Raw genomic sequence first — 22,318 nt, 5'->3', positions numbered from 1 at the left:
ACCGTGCCTGGCCGGTGCTGTTATTCTTAAACAAACAAACAAAAAAGGCTCTAAATCTTCAACCTAAAAATTTCTTTAAGGCTGAACAAATGTGTTTAAAGCTATAGGTAACCATAAGGTAACCAGAAATCTGAGGAAAGGTGTTGACTGATTATACTTGCTAGCAACTGATTGCCTCTATATGGCTGAAGTAAAAGGACGGACCTAGGAAATGTGAGACAGAGCATAAGAGGTATCAATACAGGGTGGTTGGGATAAGGTAAAGGTAAATAAAGCTTTTTTTTTTTTTTTTTTTTTTTTTTTGAGACACGGTGTTCCCCTGTAGCTCAGGTTGGAGTCCAGTGATGTGATCATAGCTCACTGCAACCTTGAATTCCTGGGTCCAAGTAATCCTCTCTCCTCAGCCTCTCACATAGCCGAAACGATAGGCATGTACCACCAACCCCAACTAATTTTTTTTTTAGGTTTTGTAGAGACAGAGTCTTGCTGTGTTGCTCAGAGTGGTTTCAAACTCCTGGTCTCAAGTGATTCTCTACTTTAACAATATTAATTCTTCCAGTCCACGAACACAGGTTATCTTTCTATTTATTTGTGTCTTCTTCAATTTAATCAACGTTTATAATTTTCCAAGTAGAGATATTTTACCCCTTGGTTAAGTTTATTCTTAGATATATTATTTTTCATTAATATTGTAAATGGAATTGCTTTCTTGATTTGTTTTTCAGACAGTTCGTTATTAGCATATATAAACACTACTCATTTTTGTATTTTGATTTTGCATCCTGCAATGTTAATACATTTGTTTATTAATTATAACAGGTTTTTGGTAGAGTATTTGGGAGTACTGTAAATCATCAATACTGACAGTATTTGGTGGAGTATTTCTGTATATAAGATTATGTCATATGCAAAGAGGAACAATTTGACTTCCTCTTTTCCAACTTGGATGCTTTTCATTTCTTTCTTTTGCCCAATTACTCTGGTTAATACTTCCAGTACTATTAATATGTCGTACAGAAGTGGTGAAAGTGGGCATCTTTGTCTTGTTCCTAGTCTTACAGAAAAAGTTTTCAGCTTTTCTCTCATTCAGTATGATGTTAGCTATGGGTTTGTTCTATATGGACTTTATTGTTATGATACACACCTTCTGTACCTAATTTTTTGAGAGTTTTATTCATAAAGTAATGTTGATTTTTGTCAACTGCTTTTAATTTTGCATCTGTTGAAATGACCATATACGTTTTGTCTTTCTTTTTGTTAATGTAATGTATCATGGTTATTGATTTGCATATGTTGAATCATCCTTGCAACCTTCGGTGAATCCCACTTAATCAGAGTGAATTATCTTTTTGATATGCAGTTGAATTTTTTTTGCTATTATCTTGTTGAGAATTTTTGCCTCTATGTTCATGAGGGATATTGGCCTGCAGCTTTCATTTTTGTGTTGTTTTTGTCTGATTTTGAAACCAGGGTAATGCTGGCCTCATAAAATGTATTCATTTATTTGTTTAGATAGAAGCTCACTCTGTTGCCCTGGCTGGAGTGCGGTGGTACAACCATGGCTCGTTGCAGCTTCAAACTTCTGGGCTCAAACAGTCCTCCTACCCTAGCCTCTCAAGTGACTAGGAATATAGGCATCCACCACCATGGCTGGCTAAGTTTTATTTTTATTTATTTTTTTATTTTTGTAGAGACAGGTCTTTCTTTGTTGCTCAGGCTGGTAGTTCTTTAAATGGTTGGCAGAATTCAGCAGAGAAGACACAAGTCTAAATTTTTTTTTTTCTTTTGGATAGAAGACTTTTTACTGCTGATTCAATTTCCTCACTTATTATTGGTTTGTTTGTATTTTCTATTTCTTCATAATTTAATCTTGGTAGGCTGTATTGTCCAGGAATTTATTCACATATTCTATGTTCTCAAATTTGTTGATATATAATAGTTCATAATAGTCTCTTATGATCCTTTATATTTCTGTGGTATCAGTTGTAATGTCCCCTTTTCATTTCTGATTTTATTTGTATCTTTTCTTTTTTTGTGTTGGCTAGTGTAGTTAAAAGTTTGTTGATGTTGTTTATCTTTTAAAACACCAACCCTTCATTTCTGTATTTAGTTCATTCTCACATTGCGGTAAAGATACTACCTGAGATTGGGTAATTTATAAACAAAGGAGGTTTAATTGACTCATGGTTCTGCATGGCTGGGGAGGCCTCAGAAAATGTACAGTCATGGAAGAAGGGGAAGCAGGGACCAAGACAGCAGGAGAGAGAGAGAGAGTGAGCAAAGGAAGAACTCGCCAAACACTTATACAACCATCAGATCTCATGAGAACTCAATCACTATTATGAGAACAGCATGGGGGAAAACTTCCCCCATGATCCAGTCACCTCTCACTAGGTTCCTCCCTCAACACGAGATAACAATTAAAGATGAGATTTGGGTGGGGACACAAAGATAAACCGTATCAATTTCATTGATCTTTTGAATTTTTTTAGTCTCTATTTCATTTATTTCTGCCTTGAGCTTTATTATTTCCTTCCTTCTTTCAACTTAATTTGAAAGAAGTATTATTTATTCTTACTTTTCTAGCTTTTTGAGGTTCATGATTTGGTTGTTATTTAGGAATATTTCTTCTTTTTTTATGTGGCCATTTGTTGCTGTGCATCTCTCTCTTAGAACTGTTTTTGCTGTGTTCATCATTCTCATTTGTTTCAAGGAATTTGTAGGGTTCCCCTTATTTGTTCATTGACCCATTGGTTATTTAGGAGCATATTGTTCAATTTGCATGTATTTGTAATGTTTCTGAAGTTTCTTTTGTTGATTTCTAGTTTTAAACCATTGTGGTTCAAAAAGATGCTTGATATGATCTCTATCTTCTTAAATTTGCTAAGACTTCTTTTGTGGCCTAATATATGATCCTTCCTGAAGAATGCTCCATGTACAGTTGAGAAGAACAAGTATTCTGCAGCTGTTAGATAAAATGTTCTGTAAATATCTGTTAGGCTTATTTAGTCTAAGGTAGTTCAAATCTGATGTTTCTTTGTTGATTTTCTGTCTAGATAATCTGTTCACTGTTCAGAGTGAGGTGTTGAAGTCCCCTACTATTACTGTATTACACTGTATCTCTCCCTTCAGATCTAATAATATTTGCCTTACATATTTATGTCTTCTGGTGTTGGGTGCATATATAGTTATAATTGTTATAACCTCTTGTTGAATTGATTCCTTTATCATTATATAATAACCTTGTCAGTTTTTATAGTTTTTGTCTTAAAGTCTATTTTATCTGATGTAAATATAGCTATTCCGGCTTACTTTTGCTTCTGTTTCCATGAAATATCTTTTTCTATTCTTTCATTTTCAACCAATGGTTGTCTTTCATGATGAGATTGGTCTCTTTGAGGCAGCATATAGTTGGGTCTTGTTTCTTTATCCATTCAGTCACTCAATATCTTTTAAATAGATAATTTAATTACTTTACATTCAAAGTTTTTATTGATAGATAAGGACTTTCATAATTTCCTTAATTGTTTTCTGGTTGTTTTGTAGATCTATTCTCTTTTTGTTTACTGCTTGGTTTTTTGTTTTTTTTTTTTTTTTTGGAGTGTTATACTTTGTTTCCTTTCTCTCTCTCATTTGTGTATGTGCTGTAATTTCATTCTTTGTAGTTACCATAGAGTAACACAAAGAGTCTTGTAGATATAATAGACTATTTTAAGCTTATTAGAAACTTAACTGTAGTCATATGATAATACTCTACACTTCCTCCCCTCTCCCTCTCCCAAATAATTTACATTTGTTGCTTTAATGTACTTCTTCATCTGTTATGTGTCCCTTAGCTACTAATAGTAGCTGTTGTTGTTTTTGACCATTTGGCTTTAAACTTTCATACTAGAGAGTTAAAAGATTTACATAGCACCATTACATAACTGGAGTAATCTGAGTTTGATTTATAAGTTTATCCTAACCGTCCTGAGTTTTATACTTTTAGGTTTTTATGACAGTGATTATTGTTGTTTCACTTTAGTTGTAACACTCTGTTAAGAATTTTTTGTAAGACTGGTTGATATATTTTGGATATTTTCCCCTCCACATATCCTGTTGAAATTTGATCCCCAATGTTGGATGTGGGGCCTTGTGGGAAGTGTTTAGGTCACAGGGCTGGATCTCTCATGAATGGCTTGATGCCATTTCCCCAATAGTAAGTGAGTTGTCACTCTTAGTTTTCAGGAGATCTAATTGTCAAAAACCATCTGGCATCTTCTCTCTTCTCTCTTGGTCCCACCCTCATCATGTAACACACTAAATTCCTTCACCTTCTGCCCTGAGTGGAAGTTCCCTGAATCCCTTACCAGAAGCAGATGCTGGCACCACATTTCTTGTATAGTCTGCAGAGCTCTGAGACAAATAAGCTCTTTTCTCTACAAATCACCCAGCCCAAGGTATTTCTTTATGGCAATGCAAATGGACTAAGAAGACACTGGTCTAGTGGTGATCAGCTTTTCTGGATATAGTGTTACTGGCTGACCTTCTTTTTTTCTTTCAGCACTTTGAAAATATGGTCATTCTCTCTTGACCTACAAGGTTTCTGCTGAGAAATCTGATGATAGTCTCATAGGAATTCGCTTATATGTAACTTGACATTTTTCTCTTGAAGCTTTTAGAATTTGCTCTTTGTCTTTGTTTCATTATAATGTGCCTTGGAGAGGAACTTTTTGGGTTGAATCTATTTGGAAACTCTTGAGCTTCCTGAATCTGGATGTCCATATCTCTTCCAATACTTGGGGGAAGTTTTCAGTTATTGTTTCCTTAAACAGGTTTTTACACCTTTCTCCATCCTTTTTCCTTGGCGTATCTATAATGTAAATAAATATTTGTTCATTTAATAGTGTGTCGTAAGTCTCATAGGTTTTCTTCCCTCTTCTTTACTTCTTTTTTGTCCACTGACTGGCTTATTTCAAAAGATCTGTCTTCAAGTTCAAAAAGTATGTCTCCTTCTTGATCTAACCTGTTGTTGAAGCTCTCAATTATATTTGTTATTCATTTATTGAATTATTTACCCCCAAGACTTGTTTGATTCTTTTTAATGATATTTATCTCTTTGTTGGATTTCTCCTTCAGTTCATAATTATTTTTTGAGACTGTGTCTCACTCTGTCACCCAGGCTGGAGTGCATTGGTGCAATCTTGGCTTACTGCAACCTCTGCCTCCGGGTTCAAGCAATTCTTCTGCCTCAGCTCCCAACTAGCTGGAATTACAGGCATGTGCCACCATGTCTGGCTAATTTTTGTGTTTTCAGTAGAGAAAGGGTTTCACCATGTTGGCCAGGCCTGTCTGAAACTCCTGATCTCAAGTGATCCACCTGCCTTGGCTTCCTTAAGTATGGGGATTACAGGCATGAGCCACTGCACCTGGCCATAAAGTGTTTTCTTAATTCCATTGAATTGTGTGCCTATGTTCTCTTCTATCTTACTGAGTTTCCTTAAGATTATTTTGAATCCCTTCTCAGATATTTCATAAATGTCTCTTTCTTTGGGATCTGTTACTTGAGGCCTCTTTGAGTTTTGGGAGTGTCATGTTTTCTTCCTTCTTCATGTTTCTTATGTTTCTATGTTGATAGCTGCACATCTAGTATAAAAGTCACTTTTTCCAATTTTGTGAAGTAGCTTTTGAGTGAGAAACTTTTTCCTCTAGGTGGGTTTTAGGATGCTGGTTGGCTGTAGAGAGTTGGATTTAGTTCTGAGTGAACTCGGTATTTTGGTCTCTGTGTAGTTTCTTCCATTGTAATCCTTGTCAGATATGTCTGTGATTGCCTCAATGACCAAGGCTGCTGGTGTTTGTGATGGTGTGGTTTTGCTGAAGACGGGGGCACTAGGCTGGATGTTGGGCCAGAAAAAATGTGTTTGTGGAGGATTGACAGGTAGTTCTGTGGGCTCTTTGAGGAGACAGTGGCAGCTGCTTGGCTGGCTGTCAGAGGCCAGGCATGGGCACTCATGGGTGCAATGGGGCCAGGCGGTTCTGCAGTGGTCTGTTCAGAGGGCAGGGCTACTGCCAGGCCTGCTGTTAGAGGCCAGATAGGGGTGCTACTGGGTGCATTCAAGACCAGGTAGCTCTGTGGTAGCTTGTCCAGAGGGATGAGGTTACTTCAGGACCAGCTGTCAGGCTGTGCATGGGTATTCATGGGCACAGTGGAGCTGGGCAGAATGCAGTACTATATCCTTCAGGCCAGGCTGCCACAGGACCAGCTGTCAGGCCAGGTGGGAGCCCACAAAGCTTGGTGGATCTATTAGCTGTGCAGTGTGGGTGTGTGCAGGCCTGGTAGCTGATAGGCTGTTTGGCAGCTTCTCCTGTATGCAGTTCCACCTGTTCTCTGGAGGGGTGATATGCTGTATGGGTTCAGATGCTGGGTTCTTGGTCATTCCATCTGGTTTATACTCTAGACAGCTGGAACTATGGTATTGCAGGCCCTTGTGTGAACATGGTGGCAAATGGCAGGGTCTTAGCAATGGAATCAGTTGCTAGTGACCACAGAGCAGGACACACTCTAGTAGTGGTCCCAGTTTCAAGGTGGCACCAAACTAGAACAGTGTAGGTTGTGGTGGTGGAGCATACTCAAGAAGAGTTTTACTATGAGACAATGTAACTGCACAGACTCCCAGCTACACTCTAGACTTGATTTACAGCCTGTGAGGACTGAGATGCTCTCCTATAGCAAGGACTGCTAGCATATATGGAAGCAATGGAGGCCACTAGGGTTCTCCAGCTCACCTTTTCCTTGTAGAAAGAAGTTGCCTCTGACTCCAAGTTGTTCTCTGTGTGGGAGGCGTGTGGCAGAGGTAAGATGCCTTGCTTTGCTCGCTAAGGTACTCTTCTGGATTTCTGTTCTCCACAGAGTTTTTGCTGTATCCCTAGTGCTCTCGGCGTTCTTCCTCGGCCACTCTACCTGAAATACAGTTGTTTATTCATTGTTTTTGCTCCTTTCTGTGGTTAGGATGAAATCCAGTTAACTCAAATTGGCCATCTTGCTGACGTCACTCTGAGATATTATGTATTTAATGCACATGAAAATGCAGAAAGAGATAAAGGGAGAGAATTTATTTTGAGATCCCTGGCAGGTCATTTGCCTTAGTAAAATATGTAGTTTTAGCTTCCGACAGAATTGTTTCCACGAATAACTGCCTTACCATGTACTTTGAGCAAATTAATTAATCTCTCTAAGCTTCAGTGTCTTCATCTACAAACAAGGAATGCAATATACCATAACTCACAGGGTTACTGCAAATTATAACCGAGGTCATTTACATCGATGCCTTAAATGCAAAAAAACAAATCAAAACAAAAACAAAACAATGAAACATTGTTATTATCTGAAATAGTCTCATTTAGAGAATGGAGATAATAATAGTTACTTTTAATAAATATTGTGAGAAGAAAATGAGTTTATATATGTAAATTGCCTAACAAAGTGCTTAGAACAAAATAGCTAATCAAGAAATTATAGTTATTATCATTGAATTTACCATTGAAATAAAGTCATCTTTAACATGCTTATGTCCTAAAGTGTTTATGATTTGGCGCCCTCTGATGTTCATCATGGGCCCTGCAATTTTGAATCAGTTGATAAGTGTTAATAATGTAATCAGTTAGTGATGATCATTTACATGCTATTTTACCATATCCAAATAAGCTGTTTTTATTTTAAATTTCTATTTAAGTTGACTTACTTCTTAAGATAAACTCAATATATTACACAAGCCAATTTTAATTATTATGATAGAAAACCAGTATGTTTTAATATATGCTAAAATGAATACATAACTATTAACATAAAACATTCTTCCTTTGAGTGCCAACTAGAATCATACCTCATACAACACTTTGGAAAAGCTAATTTTATATAAATAGGTTTTATGGTATGAGGGTTCAGGGAAGCTGTCACAAAAAAAAAGGTTATTTTTCAAAATTGAAGCAAGAATGATGAGAAGTTAGTTTGATAGGCAAAGAACTTTCCCAAGAGAGACTAAAGTACATGTGAATGCAAAGAGTTGTGGAAACACTTGCCTCTTGGGGAAACTGCAAGTTGTTATAAATGGCTGGACCCCAGAGTGCAATGAATGATTGGCCAGAGACGGGCAATGCGGGGAGAGAAGTGGGCAGAGGCCCCACTAGGTAAGGCCTCCTGTGTCATGCAGAAGACTGTGGACTTGCTTACTGTAGATTCATCACTTCTGCAAGAATAGAGGCTCATGAAATTTTCAGAAATGTTCCCACCACCATTGAAATATGTGTATTTGTGGTGTGTGTGTGTGTGTGTGTGTGTGGTCAACTTTGGGAAACGCTGAGTTAAACCAAATTAAGCAGAATTTTGTTTTTAATTATAGAAATTGTTACAATATAATAAAATTATAAGAGGGAGTGTTAATATGAAGATTTCACAATGTGTTTGATCTTGAAATCTGTTTACTTTTAAAAAATGTTATCTGATTTGTTTTTATTTATTTTGGAAGCAATATAGATAACATCAGGTAGATCAAATTTTGTGAAACGTCCTTGGGTTATGGAGAGTTTTTTAAATTTATGATGATAGTAATAACATGCTTAGATTTGTGATAGTAATAACATTATTAGATTATGGATAACAATATGGTTGTGACTTTCAGGGGGGAAAAACTAGAGGCTGCCAAATAAGCTAGATGATGACTGGATCACCCCTAGTCCACATGTAGAAAATGTAACACACTCACTGTGTGTGTCATGAATTTTACACTATGAGAGCATAAAAACAGATTTAGGGTATAGCAAATTCAAGGGCAGTAGTTTATGCTCTTCAAAAAAGAGACTCATTAAATAAAGCAATGATCCTTGTTGGAAGAAATGATACTACCCAAGTGACAAAAAGAACTGACAGACTTCATAGAAAGATATATAAATATTACATGCCAATCAGAAATTAGTACAACATTAAGCAAATTTGAGTAACAAGAATCAGGGAATTGCGATGACAGAATCAAACATATAATAAATGCTCCACAGCAATGCATAAATTACAGAATATAACTATAATTATTATAAATAAAGAATGTATATCAATATTCTGCTGCTTTTATTGAAAACAATAGATCTAGGTGGAGCACTCCAGCTTATGAATTGTAGAAATCAATCATGACTATTATCATTTGTGAGTTATTGAAACCAGATGAGGGAGTGAATGTGTATGTGTGTGTGTGTGTGTGTGTTAGTGCAGGTAAGCTGGAAATAGGGAGAGGAGGAAGGAGAAAAGATAATAAGGTAGAAAGCAAAATTCCTTGAATATTTGAGTTAAAAAGGAAGAAAACTTTTTTTCTACAGGCCATTGAATTATGCAAGCAGTTTGATGGATCTTGTTTGCTCTCAGATTGATTTTCTTCACCAGCATTTAGAGTGGCTGCTATATTCATGTGACAGCTATGAGCAATAATTATGTATTTCCCTTACTGAACTGGTTTAAAATGTCACATTGCATGAAAGTTCCTACAGCTTGTCAAATTGCGTTAATTTTCTTCATTTTTCTAGTGAATGCTTTAAACTGTTGACCCAGCTCATGCATAGAGCAGCCCTTTTCTTCCTCCTCTGAAAAAAACAGATGATTGTTTAACAGATGCCATTAGATATGCAGAAAATGAAGCATTCTGGTATAGATGGAGGTCAATATATTTAAGAGGAAGTTGCATATTTTTTTCTTTTTTCAAGTTTGTCCACCAATATGGTGCAACATTTACTTCAAGTAAATTTAATCCACTAACCTTGGTTGTTAATTTGTATTTTCACTGAATATTTGCCAATGTTTTTTATAGCATGCACTGTGATAGTAATTATTTAAGTATTCCCAGGAATGGAGAGAAAGAAAACTAGAAATTGGAGGCAATGTGGCATAATGGTGAAGAACAAAGGCTGAGGAGTTAATCTTGGTTTATGTCCCAACTCCACTGTTGTTAGCTGTTTGATCTAAGCCAGTCAAATGATCTAAGACTCAGTTTCTTCATCTGTAAAATGAGGATAATAACACCAACCTCCAAAGAGGTGTTACACACACACACACTCACACACACACACACGTGTACGTGTGTTTGTGTATATGATGATTATTTTAGCACAGTCAAAATAAACTTGCTAATATTTACTTAAACTAGTATAATTACTTTGGTTTTTCCTTTCAAAATGAACATTGGAACATAACTTATAATACTATTGCTAATAGAACCATCAGGCTTTCCAGATTCTCCGTGGGTTCCACTTACCCACTTACCTATCTGACCTTATCTATAACTAATTCTCAGAATTAACCCCGCATTTCAGTGGGGCTAGCCTTATTAACCAGCCTTCCTCCACCTCTGCTATTCTCGTATCTGTCTCATACTTTTTTCCAACTCCTTAAAAAGCCTTTCCTTCTCCGCATCAACCATCTCACTACACAGATCTGATTGCATGACGTCTTGCTCGAAGTCTACCTACTTGTTCTTAAATACTGCCTGAGATTGCTATTAAACACACTGATTCTGAAAGTTCTGAAATCCCAATCATCATATTTAACATTTGTAAACTTTTTTTTACAAGTTTAACCATCATATTATAGATAATGAATGATATCTCAGAATTTTTTTTTTAAACATTCTTTGAACATTCTTTGGAACCATCTTTCTTGCTTTCAATAAATTCTATTCTCTAGACACTCCAAATGAACCTTCACTTTGAAGTGACACACTATTTTTATTTTTCTCAATCCAACTTACCAAACTCAAGTCCCTAATTCTTTTTTTCAGATATTAGCATACGGGGGTATGAAAAGGAGGTAGAAAATGAGAAATGACTTAATCAGTAAATATACGTTATTCAGGTGATGGATACTATAAAAATCTTAGAGTTGACCACTACACAATCTATGCATGTACAAAATTGCATTTGTATCCCATAAATTTATACGAAACATGCATTCGCATATGACAATGAATTAATATATCACTCACTTGTAAGAACATATTTGGTTTTTAACAAATATGTTAAAAACAACTGTCTTCAAGGTATCCAGAATAGTGACTCACAGGAAGATTTCAAGCATCATCTTAAGAGTCAGGAGTTATTTTTGGCAAAGCGCTGTATTGACACCTCATTAACACCCCAAGGCTATGTGTGTCTGCTTTGTTCCTCTTTCAGTGCATCCTAGTTCCATAGGGTAAGATTTGAAGATGACAACTATTACTTCTTCAATGTCTAGGCAATGAGAAAGGAAAAACTGAGAATGAGAAAATATTGTATTAGTATTGTAAATTTGAATTTTACAAATGAACATTTTGAAATTCTTTAATTCTAACAATATGATACACTAGACAACCTGATACCATTCCACTAAATACAAATGTATATATACTTACATTGTCGAAAATGTTAAATATACTTTTTATACAAAGAGATAAGACTAAAAAATAGTAAAGTAAATATGAAGATGGAGAGAACTGTCAGAGGGTATCTGGAGAGATAAGGATCCTTGGAGGCATACACAGTTTCCTATTTCCATGATGAGAGAAATAAGGGCGGGGGGAGGAAGTCTTGGAATTACAAAGTGTGAAAAGCCAAATGGGAGAATATCCTTTATAAAGTTTCAACTCAAAAAGAACTATAACCTCAGATAAAGGAATTGTTAAATCAAGTTGAGCGTAAAGCTGCCGCCCTACACATTTCAAGTTAGGCCTAAAGATTTTTCTGTACATTATGAACTATAACAAGTGAAGGTGTAAACAGACTGTAGCCTACACCTGTGCCAATTACCAACTTTTGGCCAATCAAATGTAGCCAACTGTTCAAACCTGTTCAAATAAAGCAAACACCGAGCTGTAACCAATCCAGCTGTTTCTTTATCGCTCTTCCATTTTCTGTATGTCATTTTCTTTTTTCTATCCATAAAGCTACCATGTGGCTGCTCCGGAGTCTCAGAGACTACTCTGGCTGTGAAGGCTGCCCAATTCGTGAACGCTTTATTAAATTAAATTCCTTTTCATTTAATTCTGCTGAAGCTTTTCTTTTTTTTCTTTTCTGAGACGGAGTCTCCCTCTGCCGCCCAGGCTGGAGTGCAGTGGCGCTATCTCGGCTCACTGCAAGCTCCGCCTCCCGGGTTCACGCCGTTCTCCTGCCTCAGCCTCCCGAGTAGCTGGGACTAGGGGCGCCCGCCACCACGCTTGGCTAACTTTTTGTATTTTTAGTAGAGACAGAGTTTCGCAGTATTAGCCAGGATGGTCTCAATCTCCTGACATTGTGATCCACCTGCCTCTGCCTCCCAAAGTGCTGGGATTACAGTCGTGAGCCACCGTGCCCAGCCAAACTTTTCTTTTATCAGATAGCGATGAGGATGGGATCCGAAGTAGTGCTTCCAGCGACCCTTGGGAGCGCTGAGTGACCAAGTGAAGTACTTACAGGACCCATTTAGTTCCATTGATCTATTGGAGCAGCTGGGGATTGTGGTAAGTTCTCTCTGACATTTCAGAGCTCCAAGGATGTGTGTTTTGAAAACTCTGAGTTTCTTTGAGCAAATTTCTGATCCAAACTGGCTTTGGAAGTCATGACAGAAACTGGACTGGGTCCAGGATCAGATTTGATCCAGTAATTAACTGACTTGGATCCACTTAGAGGCCTCTCACATCTGACTGGGTCAGAAAGAAACTGGTAGTAAATAGTAATATTGCAGGGGGTGTAAAAATTTGGCTTTTGAAAATTCAAAGGGATTTTTGTGTTCTACCTTTTTTTTTCTCTCATTTCTTGCGCGCTTAGGTAGGAAAAAAAAAATCATTAACTAAGTCAGTCAAGGGAATCTGAAAACAAAACCAATATTTTAGGTAAAATATGAGATCCTTAATTTTTGGAAAACTGAGTTCCCTCCAGCTTATACATGCTTAAGGATTAGGCCCCAGAAGTAGTGAAGTCTTAGAGTAGTAGTGAAATCTTACTAAAGATAACTTACAGTGGAACATTCCAAATGAACAAAACTGCACTGAAGTGCATTTGAAAATGAGGGCTCCCAAATTAGTCTCCTGTAGGCATGCCTATTGATATGCAGAAGCTTCTAAAAAGATTTCAGTATTTTCATTTAAAGACTTTACAAAAGGCAAATAAAAAACTTAAGCGACTAATTAATTTTAAAAAATTAAATCTGCCTTGTACTTTTTGCTGACAGCTATGGGTGACAGGATGAGGCATGTATAGAATCATCCGACATGGGGAGCTTTCTTTCTTTCCAAAGCGGGAAACATGAGAGCTGTTGGGACTGCTGGAAAAGATCCCTTTGTGGCTGACAAGCAACTGCCTGAACTTTTGATTCAGCATCACTGGGATGGGTGGGTCTTTCTCTGGCTTCCCCGAGCTCCTGCATTCCCGACTGCCACAGGCAATGCTTTTCTGTCTCTCTCTCTCTCCTTTCCCTTTCTTATCTTTTCTGTTACTTGGTGCAACCATCTTCCCCAGAGACCACATGTTGAAAATCTTTTAATCCACTTTAAATGAATTAAAGATGACAGTTTGAGACTTGCCAATTTGATATTGGGTGCTAAGCAGAGTGCCATTTTGTCTCTTAATGCACATTCCTGGGCCAACTTGCAAAATACCTGAGATTTTATTGGAAGCCCCTTTATGCTTCTCCCTGGCATCTGCGTTCAATTAACACTTTAATGCAGCAGGTGTGGACCATCAGGAAATGGCCTCTCCCTGGTGCTGGCTGCCAATTTATCACTCTTAGAGAGGCAATATGATCATTTCTGAGCCATCGCTCAATATTCTTATTGGGTGAGGAGAGCCCTCTCCTGCCCTGCTCATGCCTAACTACCTGTAACAATGTCATAGTTAGCTCTAAACATTATCTTGAGCAGTTAAAAGCCATTGCAAGCTCAAAATGGACTGCTGTAGTCTCCTTCTGGGAAGGGCAATGGAAACTGCCCAATGCTGTAACTCAGCAGCTAAGGCTTTGCCATTTTACAATAGCAGCCCAGGTTCAATCCTGGCTTAGGGAATAAGTACTTTTTGGTTGATATCTGTGTGACCTTTACTATTTGTTGATTCTCTTCCCCTCCATGAACAACTTCTGGCATCCCTTCTTGAATTTTCCTTTCTTTAAGTACCTGGGAGGTTACCTTTGGTAAAGTTCAAAGGCCAGAAATACTGACCATTTGGCTTAGCTAGAGCCTAGTAATAAGAAATTTAAAAGGACTTTTTTTTTTTTTCTTTTTAAGAGTGCTATGGTTAAAAGTCAGTTTAATTAAAAGTGGGTATTCAAGCTCTAGGAGCCTGGGGCTCCCTGGGAAAAACAGGAGGTACCACCAACCCTGTTTTTGGAAGAACATCTGATTTCCTCATGAAACCCCAGGAATTGGAGTCAGATAGACCCCTCTCAAAATTTGGGGCTCTGCTCTGTTTCGCGTTGCATACTCTGACATTTTTGGCTTTGGGGGGTATCAGAAATTACTTCTCATTATGAGAACACTTTGGTGTTCAATACCTAGGTAGGAAATATACTTTAGTAATGGCTAATGGCAGTTATGAGGGAATATTTTGCTTTTGCACCTTTGGATTAGAGAAGCGTACTCTTGGCCACCTAGAAAGTATGAAAATATCTCCACTCGCCACTGAGATAAGACTCCCGTGGGAGATGGGTTAATCACAGAATGGGCTGACTGACTGATTGATTTTGGGTTGCTTTGCAATAAAATGCATAGTAAAAGCATTGCACTGTCTTATTCCATAGCATTTCCTTCTTTTTGGGGATCCAGGATGTGACATAAAAATGGGATTCTTAATTTTGGAGATCTATTTTTGCCTTTCAACTGTGCCTGCTTATTAGGTCTTAGAAACTGTATTGTTTTCCTACTCTGTTCCTCCAAGGACTCCACCCTAAAGCCAGTAATCCAATTAAGAAACTTACAAACTGGTAAATGAAAAATCCTACAACCACTGCGTCTTCTATCTGTCTGTATAGTTATATATATGTTGTGTGTCTAATGTTTATATAAAAGAGCTCTAATTAATTGGCTTAAAGAAAAATAAGTACTTAAATATTTTGAAAGAAAAATAAAAGCTATAATTCCTTTTCGTTTACGTGACTTTAGTCATCTTTAGGAAATAAAAACAGCTTTAAAGATCATTGGTAAAATGTAGACATTTGGTCCAAATTAGGCAGGTCAGATATTTACTAAACGCTTTAAGGTTGTAAACTGCTTTGACTTTTGAAAATTGTTCAACATGCCTGCTTTACAGCTAGGTAAGGCCTGGGGATGTGTGGAGTTAGTCATGCCCCCTAGCTATGCTGGGAAGAGTCAGACCTTATCTGCACTTCTGTCTGATGTCCTAGGTTCAAACCTAATACATAATTAAAATTACTTACTCACCAAGTTTTTCACTAAAATTGCTAAGAGTTAACAGTATAACATGTACCGGAGACTTCTAAAGAAAATAGTTTTACATGCCAGGTGTGTGAAGAAAGTGAAATGTGCCTTTAGTAAAAGATTATAAGAAGACATGGGAATGTACATTTTTGCCTAGTTTAGAGGGTTAAAGGGTTGTTTTAAATGAAATAGGATGGAAGAGAGATAATCATGGCAGATGGGAGGCAGGACTAGATTGCAGCTGCAGACTGTGGAGTTTGCGAAAGCTCTCATTGTAAATTTTGGCTCCGGATTGACTGCAAGAATAAACCAACAATCTTGAGAGGACCCACAGAACCTCTGAAGGAAGTGGACTGCTCCTGCAGGACCCGGGAGACACCCCAAATACTGTGAGGGCCCCAACTACAGAAGTGGAAAAGGGAGACCCTCCTCTCCTGAACACACACCCCCACTGGAGAAGAGGAAGGTCTGTTTGCAGGAGAAGTTTCTGACCTTACCTGGAGCTGAGCCAATTTAGAGAACCAAGTGAAGTGCAGGGGTAGAATAAGCAGCAAAAAGGCCCTGGGAGCTCGCTGGGTCCCCTGGCAGGCCATTCCTGCCTGCCACCACAGGGATCTATCAGGTGGGTGACCAAAGGAGCAGGGGGTAAAACCACACAGGGAGAAGGAAATCTCTAGCTGAACTGTGTAATGTTTTGAATGGGACAGAAGCCTCCTTGCCAGAACTCGGGGGAGGGTGCAAATCTGTTGCGCAGACTCCACAGGTTGGGGGAGAACTAAGCCCTTTTCTCTTGCAGCTGGGAGGTGGAGTAGCTCGGGGCAAGTTTTCAACCTCTGCCTGGCAACAGACTCGGGGCTGTCTGTGGAGGAGTCACAGTGAGAGTGAGACTGGCCCTTCGTTTTGCATGGGAGCTGGGTGAGGCCTGTGGCTGCCAGCTTTCCCCCACTTCCCTGACAACCTGCATGACTCAGCAGAGCCAGCCATAATCCTCCTAGGTATACAGCTCCAATGACCGGGAAGTGTCATCCTCATCCCCAACAGCAGCCACAACAAGACCACCCAAGGAGAGTCTGAGCTCAGACACGCCTAGCCCTGCCCCTACCTGATGGTCCTTCCCTACACACCCTGTTAGCAGAAGACAAAGGGCATATACTCGTGGGAGTTCTAGGGCCCCGCCCACTGCCAATCCCTCTCTATACTTCTACAACTGATGTTTTCTGGATAGTACCACCTCCTGGGAGGAGACTAACCAGCACAAAAATAGAGTATTAAAACACCAAAGCTTAGAACCCTCATTGGGTTCTATTGCACACTGCTCCCCACCCACCCACGGTTGTCTCCACCAGAACAGGCGCTGGTATCCATGGCTAAGAGATCCTTTCGCAGGACTCTATGCAGACATCTTCCAGTACTAGCCCAGAGCCAGATAGACTCACTGGGTGGTTTGACTCAGAAGAGAGATAATAATCACTGAAGTTAAGCTCATAGGAAGCCATATCCATAGGAAAAGGAGGAGAGTACTACATCAAGGGAACACCCCATGGGACAAAGAAATCTGAACAGCAGCCTTCAGCCCTAGACCTTCCCTTTGACAGAGCCTACGCAAATGAGAAGGAACCAGAAAACCAACCCTAGTAATAGGACAAAACAAAGCTCTTCGGCACCCCCCAAAAAAATCACAATAGTTCACCAGCAATTGATCCAAACAAAGAAGAAATCCATGATTTACCTGAAAAAGAATTCAGGGGGTTAGTTATTAAGCTAATCAGAGAAAGGCAAAGCCCAATGCAAGGAAATCCAAAAAAAGATACAAAAGTGAAGGGAGAAATATTCAAGGTGAGAGAAGAGAGACAGACCCTCTCATATTGTTTTGTATTGTTTTATACTCAGAAAAGGAAAGAAAAGCGAAACAAAAGGCAGGTAGCCTGGCACCCAGGCCTGGGCCTGCCTGACCTAAGCCTGGTAGTTAAAATTCCACCCCTGACCTAGCAACGGATGTTATCTCTAGATTCCAGACGTTGTATGGAAGGACATTGTGAAAGCTCCCATTCTGTTCTGTTTCACTCTGACCACGGGTGCTTGCAGACCCTGTTATGTACCCCCTGGCTTGCTCAATCGATCACGACCCTCTCATGCGGACCCCCTTAGAGCTGTGAGCCCTTAAAAGGGACAGAAGTTGAGCACCTGAAAAGCTCAGATTTTAAGACGGTAGTCTGCCGATGCTTCCAGCTGATTAAAGCCACTTCCTTCACTATCTTGGTGTCTGTGGGGTTTTGTCCATGACTCGTCCTGCTACAAAGGAAATAGATAGCTTAAAAAAATAAATAAAAAAAAAATAAAAAATTCAGGAAACTTTGGAAACAGTTTTAGAAATGCTAAATGCTCTGGAAAGTCTCAACAATAGAATTGAACAAGTAGAAGAAAGAAATTCAGAACTCGAAGACAAGGTTTTTGAATTAACCCAATCCAACAAAGACAAAGCAAAAAGAATAAGAAAATATGAACAAAGTCTCCAAGAAGTCTGAGATTATGTTAAACTACCAAATTTAAGAATAATCAGTTTTCCTAAGGAAGAAGAGAATTCCAAAAGCTTGGAAAACATATTCAGGGGAATAATCAAGGAAAAATTTCCTGGCATAGCTAGAGACCTAGACATCCGAGTACAAGAAGCACAAACAACACCTGGAAAATTAATCTTAAAAAGATCTTTGCCTAGGCACATTGTCATCGGGTTATCCAAAGTTAAGATGGAGGAAAGAATCTTAAGAGCTGTGAGACAGAGGCACCAGGTAACCTATAAAGGAAAATCTATCAGATTAACAGCAGGCTTCTCAGCAGAAACCCTACAAGCCTTTAGCCCTATCTTTAGCCTTCTCAAATAAAGCAATTATCAGCCAAGAATTTTGTATCCAGTGAAACTAAGAATCATATATGAAGGAAAGATGCAGTCTTTTTTCAGACAAACAAATGCTGACAGAATTCGCATTACCAAGCTTCTACTACAAGAACTGCTAAAAGGAGCTCTAAATCTTGAAACAAATCCTGGAAACACATTAAAACAAAACCTCTTTAAAGCAGAAATCACGCAGGACCTATAAAACAAAACTACAAGTTAAAAAGCAAAAACAAAAACAATAAAACCAAAGGACACAGGCAACAAAAAGCATGATGAATGCAACAGTACCTCACATTTCCATACGGACATTGAATGTAAATGGCCTAAATGCTCCACTTAAAAGATACAGAACGCAGAATGGATAAGAACTCACCAACCAACTATCGGCTGCCTTCAGGAAACTCATCTAACACATAAGGACTCACATAAACTTAAAGAAAAGGGATGGAAAAAGGTATTTCATGCAAATGGACACCAAAAGCCAGCAGGGGTAGCTATTCTAATATCAGACGAAACAAACTTTAAAGCAACAGCAGTTAAAAGAGACAAAGAGAGACATTATATAATGGTAAAAAGGCCTTGTCCAACAGGAAAATATCACAGTCTTAAAGTCCTAAGACTTTAAGGAAACACATACATCCCAGTATGAACCAGGTTTGCTTTTCTCCTGTAAACAGAACACTTCAGCACAAAGAGGTACCCTCTACTCAATCCTTATTTCTACCTTGCAAAACATTGTTCTATTGTTTCCCACTGGGTTTCAAGACCAATGGTGATAGTGACATCAATTACTAAACTTTTGGTCAATCTCTCGAAATTAAAATGACCAAAAGGGAGGAATTGTTAAATCAAGTTCAGCTTAAAGCTGCCTCCCTACATATTTTTAACTAAGCCTAAAGATTTTTCTGGGCTGGGTGTGGTGGCTCATGCCTGTAATCCCAGCACTTTGGGAGGCTGAGGCGGGCAGATTGCTTGAGTTCAGGAGTTCCAGACCAGCCTGACCAACAGGGCGAAACCCCATCTCTACTGAAAATACAAAAATTAGCCAGGCGTGGTGGTGTGCACCTGTAATCCCAGCTACTCAGGAGTCTGAGGCAGGAGAATCACTTGAACCCAGGAGGCAGTGGTTGCAGTGAGCTGAGATTGTGCCAATGCACTCCAGCCTGGGTGACAGAGCAAGACTCTATCTCCATCTCAAAAAAGAAAAAAAAACCTAGGTTTTTCTGTACACCATGAACTATATATAACAAGTGGAGGTGTAAACAGACCGTAGCCTATACCAGTGCTAATCACTGAGTTTTGGCCAATCAAATGTAGCCAACTGTTTGAATCATGTTCAAATAAGGCAAATGCTGAGCTGTAACCAATCCAGCTGTTTCTTTACCTCGCTTGCATTTTCTATATGTCACTCACCTTTTTCTGCCCATAAATCTTCTTCAACTTTGGCTGGGAAGGCTGCCTGATTTGTGAATCATTCATTGTTCAATTAAGCTTCTTTAAATTTAATTAGGTTGAAGTTTTTCTTTTATCAGAATATTTGAATAAATTCTAAGCCTCAGAAGTATACAACAAGACTCAGCTCTGTCTTTGGCTGAAGGTTAAAACACTTCTCCCAAAAATGTATTCACAAAGGCTGGTCATCATTTGGGTCTGAGGACTGTATTAACACCATTTGCATGGTTCAAAAAAAAAAAAAAAATGCTAGCCTGGAATTGTAATTTAAAGTGGATCTTCAGTTGTCTGGCAGAAGCAAAGGCAATTTTTTTCAAGATGAACAAATGCTCCTCCTAAGGCATAAACATACTACAGATAGAGTTTCAGAAACATGGAATCAAAATGAAAAATCACAAAACATAAAATGAAATAGACACCACTAGTAATAATCAACAGAATCAATGACTTTTATTAGAATGACTAGACATAATACAAAGTAAGTATGTATACTACATTTTAAAAAGTTAAAAGGAGAATTAAATCATGATTGTGGTAGGCTGGAAAATGACCCCTCAAAAGATAGCTGTATTATAATCTCTGGTATGAATGTTACTATATATGGCCAAAAACTGGTTTTGCAGATATGTTTCAGTTAAAGATTTTGAGATGCCACTCTTCTGGGTTAGCCAGGTAAGCCCTAAATGCCATCACATGTATCTGTCTAAGAGGGAGACAGAAGAGGATTTGACACAGGAAAGCAGAAGAGAAGAGAAGAGAAGAAGGCAATATGACCTCAAAGACAAGACGAGAGTAATGCAACCACAGAAATTAGAAGAAGCAAAGAACAGATTCTTTCCTAGTGTCTCTGGAGAAAGTACAGCCCTGCCAACAGCTGCATTTCAACTCAGTGATACTAATTTTAGACTTCTGACCTCTAGAACTATGAAAGTATAAATTTCTTCGTTTTAAGCTGCGAAACTTGTGGCAATTTACAGCAGCTATAGGCAATGAATACAATGAATAAATAGCATGAGATAATAACAATAAGATACTTTTTTTAAAAGAACAAAATTAAACTTTTACAAATTAAAAGTGATATTTAATATTAAATGTAAATATTGTAACCATATATAGTATACAATAAATTAAAATTATATACTAATATAAATATGTAAAATATATTAAATATAAGAAATAAAGAAGACCAAACACTGCTAAAGAGAGAATTGTTTACTGGAAAGTATAACTAGAGAAATTTCATAGATAAAAAGGATGTGAGACAAATACATGAAATATATGAAAGCTTTAAAGCGTATGTAAGCTTGATAATAAAGATTACTATATGTTACACCAGAATTATATAAAGAGGTGGCAAAGAGAATAGAGGAAAAAGCCATATTCAAAATGATTAAAGATTTTTCAGACTTGATGGAAGTGCAGCATTGCAAAACCAAGCATAACATATAAAGAAATTCAAACATAGACAAATGTTAAAAGAACTGCAGAATAAAACACCAAAGAAACAGAGAGTATCTTAAAAGTAGCTGGAAGAAAAAAACAGAGATTATTTACAAATAAAAAACCTTATTTTATTTTATTAATAGCTAACTTTTCAACTGGAATGATTAAAGGCATACGACAGTGTAATAATATTTCAAAATTATGAAAGAAATCAATTTTTAACCTAGAATTAAATAACAATCTTTCAGAAACAAATGGGAAAGCAATTTCTAAAAGACGTAATTACTACAAAGTTAAATGTTCCCAGAAGATCTGAAATGCAGGAGAGTGAATTTTTAAAAATGTACGATGATATAAAACAATAATGATAATGTTTAGCCTAGAGTTAAAAATAATATGACAGAGCTAAATTAATGAACACAATTATATATAAGGTGGGGAAGAAATGATTGGTGTTAAATCTTTCTTAAATACTTTGTATTATGCAGGAAGAGATAAAGATATTACCTAACTTTAGACTTTTTTTTTTTTTTTTCCAGAGACAGGGTCTTGCTCTGTCACCCATGCTAGAGTGCAGAGGTATGATTATAAGTCACTGCAGCCCCAAGCTCTTAGGCTCAAGCTCTCACCTCAGTCTCCCAAGGAGCTGAGACTACAAGCATGCACCATCATACCCAGCTAAGTTTGAAATTTTCTGTAGAGACAGGACGTTGCTGTGTGGCCCAGACTGGTCTCAAACTCCTAACCTCAAGTGATATGCCTAGCCTCAAATGATCCTCCCACCTCAGCCTACCAAAGTGCCAAGATTATGCGCATGAACCACCATGTCTGGCCCTAACTTTAGACTTTCTTAAATGTGCATGTTAAATATAAAGGGCAATCACTAGAAGAATTTAATTATTGTGTATATAATCAGACAGAAATAAATGGAGTAAGATAAAAGATTTGGGGAAAAGTAAATTTTAGAAAGAAGTAAATGCAAACAATAAGATGGTAAAAATAAATTCATACATATACATAATTATAATTGATGTTGAATTAATAAATTGTCAGACTATGTAAAAGAAATAAAAATCCAGTACTATTTTTTTTTTCATAAGAGACAACACAGAAAAATTTAAACTAAATCTTG

This window comes from Papio anubis, chromosome 6, assembly GCF_008728515.1.
Source record: "Papio anubis isolate 15944 chromosome 6, Panubis1.0, whole genome shotgun sequence".
Taxonomy (NCBI): domain Eukaryota; kingdom Metazoa; phylum Chordata; class Mammalia; order Primates; family Cercopithecidae; genus Papio; species Papio anubis.
This window is presented reverse-complemented; position numbering follows the sequence as displayed.